This window comes from Otolemur garnettii, unplaced genomic scaffold, assembly GCF_000181295.1.
Source record: "Otolemur garnettii isolate 467f Iridium unplaced genomic scaffold, OtoGar3 scaffold00028, whole genome shotgun sequence".
Taxonomy (NCBI): domain Eukaryota; kingdom Metazoa; phylum Chordata; class Mammalia; order Primates; family Galagidae; genus Otolemur; species Otolemur garnettii.
Window position 1 is genome coordinate 4191210 of NW_003852423.1, and position 8111 is coordinate 4199320.

The 8111-nt window shown below is 40.6% G+C and overlaps 1 protein-coding gene and 1 non-coding gene across 2 annotated transcripts in view; both read left to right on the plus strand.

Annotated features, from left to right (window-relative positions):
- The window catches only part of DNAH11 (dynein axonemal heavy chain 11), a 357421-nt gene that overhangs the window by 82708 nt on the left and 266602 nt on the right, over positions 1–8111 (plus strand). The gene's annotated exons all lie outside the window — the stretch shown is intronic.
- On the plus strand, positions 7450–7585 carry LOC111724914. Its single transcript, XR_002773123.1, has one exon. It is a non-coding gene; the product is annotated as a small nucleolar RNA SNORA42/SNORA80 family (small nucleolar RNA).

Genomic DNA, 8111 nt, shown 5'->3' on the forward strand with positions numbered 1-8111 from the left:
AAAAAAAAAAAAAAAGAACTGAGGTTGGGACAGAGATTCTTTCATTCTCTCTCCTACCCAGAAGGATCTGGGGTGTGATCTGTCCACCATTGCCCTTGCTTAGTGATTGATCCTGCTTCTGTGGCCCACAGTGACTGTATATCTTCACCCTCAACAGTGAGTGTCCAGTGTTAGGTCTCTTGTGGAGCATGTGTGCAAGTCCTCAGAGGACAAAGGGGACCTTCCCAGGGATACGTGTATATGACCTCATATACTCCACCTCAACTCCTCCAGTTTTTACCCTGGCGTGGTGACCAGCCATCTAGTTACATTGTCATCTTCCTTTCCCCCAAATAAGGGACACATAGAAGATTCTCTTCCCGTAGATACCTATGACTTGACTCTTCACTTGACTTTAGAGGGGAAGTTGTGAGATGAGTGGCATTTCTCTGATAGTGAGTTTGAGCATTTTTTCCATGTATGTTGGCTATTTCTAAGTCTTTTGAGAAATGTCTGTTTAGATCTTTTGACCACTGTTAAAGTAGATCATTTATTTTTTCCTGCTGCATTGTTTGAGCTCCTTATATATCCTAGTTATTAATCACTTGTCAGATGGGTAGCTTGGAAATATTTTCTTCCATTGTGTCAGTCATCTCTTATGGTTGTTGATTGTTTCCTTGGCTTTATAGAAGCTTTTTAGTTCTATTCACTTTTCCTTGGTTGTCTGTGCTTTTGAGGTCTTACTCAAAAAGTCTTTGTCTGGACCAAGGTCCTGGAGTATTTCCTCAATGTTTTCTTCTAGTAGAAGAAAACTTAGAATTTCAGATCTTAGGTTTAAGTTTTAATCCATTTTGACTTGATTTTTTCATTTGGAGAGAGACAGAGGTCTAGTCTCATTCTTCTACATAAGGATATCCGGTTTTTCAAGCACCATTTATTGGTCCTTGTGAAAGGACTTATCTTTATCCCCATGTATGTTTTTGGCACCTTTGTCAAAATGAGTTGACTATAAATGTGTGGATTTATTTCTGGGTTCTCAATTCTGTTCTGTCATTCTGTATATCTGTTTTTATGCCCATACCATGCTGTTTTGCTTACTGTAGGTTTGTAGCATAATTTGTGTGAGATAATGTGATTTCTCTAGCTTTATTCTTTTTGCTCAGGATGACGTTGGCTATTCTGGGTTGTTTGTGGCGCTATATAAATTTTAGGATTATTTTTTTCTATTCCTGTGAAGAATGTCATTGGTATGTATGAAGATAGAATTGTAAAGTAGGTTGTTTGGGGTAGTACGGGCATTTTAACATAATCGATTCTCCGATGAACATGGAATATCCTGCCTTTTTTGTGTGTGTCCTCTTCAATTTCTTCCATCAATGTTTTATAGTTTTCATTATAGAAATATTTTACTTCTTTAGTCATTTATTCCTAGATATCATATCTATTTATCTATCTGTCTGTCTATATTTAGCTGTTGTAAATGGGAGTGTTTTCTTGGTTTCTTTTTCAGATTGTTTACTGTTGGCAAATAGAAATGCTATTGATTTCGGGACATTGATTTTGAATCCTGCAACTTTACTGAATTTGCTTTTTTTAGTTTCAGTTGTTTCTTTGGTGGAGGCTTTAGGTTTAATTTGAATTCTTTCTTTCCAATTTGCATGGCTTTTATTTCTTTCTCTTTCCATTTACTCTGTCTGGGACTTCTAGTACTATGTTGAATGAAAGTGGTGAAAGTGGGCATTTTTGTCTGGTTTCAGATTTTAGAGGAAAGACTTTCAACTTTTTTACCCTCCTTTTAAATCATCAAAAAATGCTTCATGCCTTAGCCAAGCAACATGTTGATTCATAATATATGCATCTCTGATGCTAACTTATTTTGCAAACATCAGTGGTGTACTTTTTAAATCCTTATTATTTTTATGGCATAACTTCGATATTTTATAGATTGCTATCTTCTCAATTATTAGTGAGACTTATTGTGGTAGTCTTCTTGTCTACCTCAGTAATAGCATTTCAATTACACATTCTAAATTCCTGAATTTCATGTTCATTACTCAGTATCAGTATTAGTACCCTTCCATTAATGCATGACTAGATAATATGTTAAAAAGATTTTAAGTTATGATGAATCTGAATGCTGAAATCACAAAATGAACCTCCCCAAAATCTTTTACTGCTGTGCTAATGAGCGCCAGCATACTAACAAAATGCCACTATCCTAACAAAAGGATGTATTTTTACTTACTAGCTGAAGGGGCTAGTGGCTATAGTGTAGACATGGTTTACAGTTCTGACCCTCAGTTTTTAGATGATTAGATTTTTTATGTGTTTTAAAACTTTGAGGAGATTCATCTTATTTTAAATTATGTTCAATATGTGAGTTCTTTTTGCTTACACTACTTAAACTTTGAATAATTCAAATTCACATAAAATGCTATTGTGCTATTACTAAAGGTCCATTATTATAAAGAGTGTTTAACAGCCTTTGTGGTACAAATGGCCGTGCAAGAGTGACTTGTTGAAACAGGGGATTGAGAAGGAGCTAAGGGCAATCTGAGTCATCCAGAGCCATAGTCAGCTTCTTTCCCTGAAAGAAATGGTTCTGCAAATTCAACTTGCATTCTGAATTTTGGTCACTGACTATGGAATAGTTAATGCTTTTGCAAGTTATGCCAGATAGCATGGCTTTGCTATGCTCTTTCTTTCTTTTCAATATCAGAATCAGTTTCAGACCACCACACACGGCTTTTGCATCTATGCTTTTTGTGCTAACATTCCTGAATGTGTTTCCTGTAGTGTGACTGAGATAACATGGCAACTGCAGCTTGTGGAGTAACAATGCAATTTCCTCATAAAAGGAACTCTTTGTGAGCAGATAACTCATCTTGACATCTTGTGAATGACTTGAATTCTTCAGGCACCCCTCCTCGAACCACCCACACTCAATTTAAGAGTGTTGGTCCAAGTGAGAGTTTCTCTACTTAATTGTGGAATTTAATCAGGTTGAACACATCAGCCAGGGAGGTCTGATAATCACAACCCTCATTCTCTAAGCAGAAATTCTCAATTTAAGATACCCGAGTTGGAATGTCAGAATGATAAAGTTGGTGCATCTCGTCTGCCTTTTGTGATTATTAGCTGTTGGTAAACTCAGTTAAGGTCAACTTTTAAGACTTTCTGGCCTCGGAATTCAGTCCAATCCCCCGCCCCCTTCCAAGGGCCCAGATTATCTAAAGGATTGTGGATATAGATACTGCTTAATTTCAGTGGTAAACTCCCTGGTAGTTGCTACAGAGATAAAACTTAAAGATGTACTTGCAGGATTCATTGGCCTAGTGCAATAGATATCTGCAACTGATCTGAAGTCCTTACCAGAGTCAGTATTAACAGTCTATGATTTTTTTTTTCCTCCATCTTAGAAAAACATTCATTTGTATTTCTCAGCTGGATTAGTATAGTTAAAGTCAGACACAGTGATATCAGTTTACCCTTTTGTGTCCGTCCGTGTTGTTATATAGTACCTTAAAATACCTGACAACTTTGGAGAGTCACAATGTTTTTAGCCACTGGTTCCTATTGATGTGAAAGATCTTTATGCCCTAGGAGAGTTTGCACATTTCCTCTTCCTTCATCCACTATAAGATGTTTAACCTCTCCTTCTCCATAAGATTAGCTTATGAGAAGCTTCTCTATGATGGAGCTATACCAAAGAAAGATAAATTTCAGGGTTTCAATGCAATTAGATGTTCTTAGGCTAATGGAGTAGCCCTGAGCCTCGTGACTATTGAGCACTTGAAATGTGGCAACCCAGGAACTGACTTTTGAATTTTAATAAATTCTTATTGATTTAAATCTAAAAACTGATATTTGATTCAGTTATTGGAAAATGTGTGTTTAAAACAAGTTGAGTGTATGGATCTACCTTTGCCCCGAATGTTTTTTTTTTTTTCATGAAATCTAAATATAAATCTGGAACTGACACTGATTTTAGAATTTGTCAATAGGACATTAAAATGTATCATATCTATTCTCCTTATGTTCAAAAAGTTAAGTATAGATGTGGAAAATATAAGAAAGTTCTATATGTGTGATTGGACTTCCCAAAAAGAAGTGAAACAGAAAAAGAATTTGAAAAACAGCAGCCAAAAGTTTTCTAAATTGAGGAAAAGTACAGATGCACAGATTGAAGAAACTCAATAAGCCTTATTTCAAACGTAAGAAACATGAAGAAAATTATACCAAATTGCTCAAGTCACCTCAGACCAATGATAAAGAAATAAATCTCAAAATCATCCATAAAGCCAAACTATATACAAAGAAAGAAACAAAGATGACCACAGACTTCACGTTGGAAACAACGCAAGTAAGAGGACTATGGAGCAACAACTTCAACGTACTGAAAGAAAAAAAAGTTTGTCAACCTAGATGTCTTTATCCAGTGAAACTATCTTATAAAAATGAAGGCAAAATAAAGATGTTTTCAGACATTCAAAAGTAGAAAGATCTCACCACCAGCAGACTGGTACTATAAGACATATTAAAGGAAATTGTTTAAGCAGAAGAAAGATGATGCCGATTGGAAATCCACATCTATACAAAAAGATTATGAACACTGAAATGTTAACTGCATGGAGCTACACAAAATAGCACCCATTCATCAGAAGACAGAATGTTACAGGAAGAATAGAAACCTTGAGTTCATAGAGACAGAGTTTAAATACTGGCTCTGTTGGTTACTGGCTATGTTACTGCTTTGCCTTTCTGAACTTTCATTTTTTAATATACCAAATGGGGAAAAGCAGTAGGTACTGTTTTTGTTTTTGTTTTTGTCTTCTGAATATCAGGAAAAACAAAGTGCATAAAGAATGGAGAAAAGTATTTAACATATAATATTGTGGAAGTGGCCATAAACTCTTTCTCTCCCTGCATTGATGTCTTTTCCATACTATATTGTAATTTTCATCAAGTGGTAAAGCCTGTTTCACCATTGGGTTGCCATGGGACTTGTTTTGACCACTGTATTGTTATTAAGAGCTTAAGAAGCTCTGATACACCAGGGCTTGTCCTCTGCGGCTCTTTGGGAACCTGGATAGTATTGATATCATGAATGAATCAATACTACCCTGCTGGACAATGAGAAACATACATCCATGCCCCAGGCACCAGCTAGCCAGCTATCACACATGTGAAGAAAGCCCCTTGTCACTGGCAGACCACAGTGTATGAGAGAGCCCAGCTAGCTGTAGGTGAGTCAACCTGAAACCAATGCAAGAAGTTATGAGCCATGAAATTGTTGCTATGTTAACCCATTAAATTTTAGGGTGATTTGTTATACTGCAAAAGCTAAATGATATGCATTAGTTATATGTTCACATTTATATATAGAAGTACATAGATACACATTCTATAATATCAAGGATTTTATGTGCTAACGATTTAATATAAAAGATTTTACTTGAAATTTGAAGAAAAAAGCAAAAAAAAAATAATTAAAAGTACTAATTCATGGAGCAAGACTTCTGTTTTCTTTTTTTCCTTTTACATTTTTCTTTTCTCCTTCTTGAAGATACCTTGTTATCAGCTATAGATATTGTTTTGACATCAGTGACTATGAGAGGACTGGTGAAAACATTATAAGTTGCTATATTGGTCAGTCCCTGAAGTCGCCGCCCCGGCCGCCCCTCTGCCAGCTGCTCCGGCGCCACCTCGGGCCGGCGTCTCCGGCAGGCGGGAGCCAGGCGCTGACGGGTGCGGCGGGGGCGGCCGAGCGCTCCTGCGGCTCCAGCTCCGGCTCTGCGCGGGTAGCGGCTTCCCAGCTTCTCCATGGGGCTGGTCTGCGGCGCCCGGATGCTCTGAGGTGAGAGACCCGGCCATGGGAGGGGAGGAGGCAGACAGGCTTCGGGCACGTGTCCGGTGCGCCGGGCGGCCTGCGGCCGGGCGCTCCGAGACAGACCTGCGCCCTGGGCCGCCTGCCAGGGACACGTGGTCGCGGAGCGGGGCCACGATTTGAGCGCGCAGCCTTCCCCGGGCCTGGCGGTCCTTCTCCGGAATGGGGATACTGGTCCGCGTCCTGTCTCAGCTCCCCGGCTGAGCGCAGCCTTCTCCGGGCCTGGCGGTCCCTCTCCGGAGTGGGGATAGTGGTCCGCGTCCTGTCCCAGGTCGCCGGCTGGAGGGTCCTGTGGACATCCTCCTGGCCCCCGTGTCTGGCTTCTCCCCGAACCACGTCAGCGGAGGGTTGAGCCAGGCGCTGGGCCGGAAGCCGTTGAGAAGGCCCCCGCGAGCCTTCAACCGCTATTTGCTTTCAAACCCGAGCGCCAGGCAAGCAGCAGGTGCAGGAGAGCCCTGGGCTACCGCCCGGCCCCGACACTGGCGCCACCGCTTGCGCTCGCGCCCCTCTGCGTAGGACGAACGTACCCCTCTGCGTTGTTTCTTTTTCTTTTTAAGTTTTTGTTTTTGCTGTGTGTACGGGACAGATGACACCGTTATGGGAACCAGCGGGAGTTGCTAGAACTAAGATAGCCTTGTAGCAACTATGGTAGTTAATGCTCGGCCAGCCATGACTTGGAATTGTTTATTTATGGACTCTTTGAATGACTTAGTGATTTCAGAAAAGCCTGGCTCAGGCGAACAGACGTGCACATGAGAGGTTTTCAAAACAGGCCGATTGTGTTAAGAATTCTATGTAATCGGTGAAAGTGTAGGGAGCAGAACCTCTGGGGTATCCCTGGGGAGGACAAAGAACACCTTAGCTTACTTAGTCAAACCTAAAATTGAGCTGATTTTGACTTATTCAAAGTCTGTTTGAATTAGTTCTCTCTCCTAACGTTGCCATCTTGTTTTAATTTATTCACCGTTTTAAATAACTTAGCTGTACAGAGATACCAAAAAGTGTTAAGTGAAATTTGCTCAAATAAAGCTTTAAAAAAAATACAGAAAAGGAAAATTCTAAATGGTGGTATATTTCAAAGAAATTGAAACTTTACAAGTTTAAGCCTGAACATTTTCTCCCCCCCCCCTTTGTTTTTTTAGAGACAGAGTCTCACTTTGTCACTCGGTAGAGTGCTGTGGCGTCACAGCTCACAGCAACCTCCAGCTCTTAGGCTTAGGCGATTCTCTTCCCTCAGCCTACCGAGTAGCTGGGACTACAGGCCCCCGCCACAAGGCCTGGCTATTTTTTTGTTGCAGTTTGGCCTGGCCAGGTCCGAACCTGCCACCCTCCATATATGGGGCTGGCGCCCTACTCACTGAGCCACCCTAAGTCTGAACATTTTCTTAAAAATATTTGACAAATATTTAAGAATAATGCAATCTGTTACTGATTGAGCATATGACTCGATTGTAAATATTATAAATATAAACAGTGCTTTTGCTAGTGTCTTTTGCCTTCTCTTACGGGTGATTTAGGCAACCTGTGAGGTTGACAATGCCAGAAAGTCACATTAGATGGAATCTTACAGCAGGTGCTACCATGCATGGGTTTGGATTTATGGCGGGCCCGTTCCCCTGGGCTTCTCATAGTGCCCCATGCCAGAGCAAACTGTGGCCCTGAACCATTGCCTGGCCTCTGTGTCCATAGGCTGCTGGCACTGAAGTGGGTTGCACAGAGGAAGAGAACTACCTGGCAGAAATTTTAAAAGGTTAAATTCATGTCACATTTCATAAAGGCCAAAGACAATGGCTTTTTATTGTCCTTAGCATGATGTTCTTGCTTACTTTTGTATTTGTAAAGTTAGCCAAAAATTACTTCCGTATGATTATCATTCATAGCTAAGCAAATATGTGCGTATAAGGGCAGTCAGCATTCCCAGAATTGCTCATGTGATGTGCACCAGTGGTTCAAGAATACTGAGTTCTGATCGGATAGCAGCAACTACAGTGTATTAAACTGGTCTGGAGACTACAGTTTTTAAAAAATTTATGCCCAGCTAATATATCATGAAAATTAGCTCATAAAGTCTTAAGAAACTTACAAGCACTCACCAAGTTCAGTGCCCTACAGACATGTCCATGATGCCTGTTGGTCATTAAAAAATCATTCCGGCTCGGCGCCTATAGCTCAACCGGCTAAGGCGCCAGCCACGTACACCTAAGGTGGCGGGTTCGAATCCCCAGCCCGGACCCGCCAAACAACA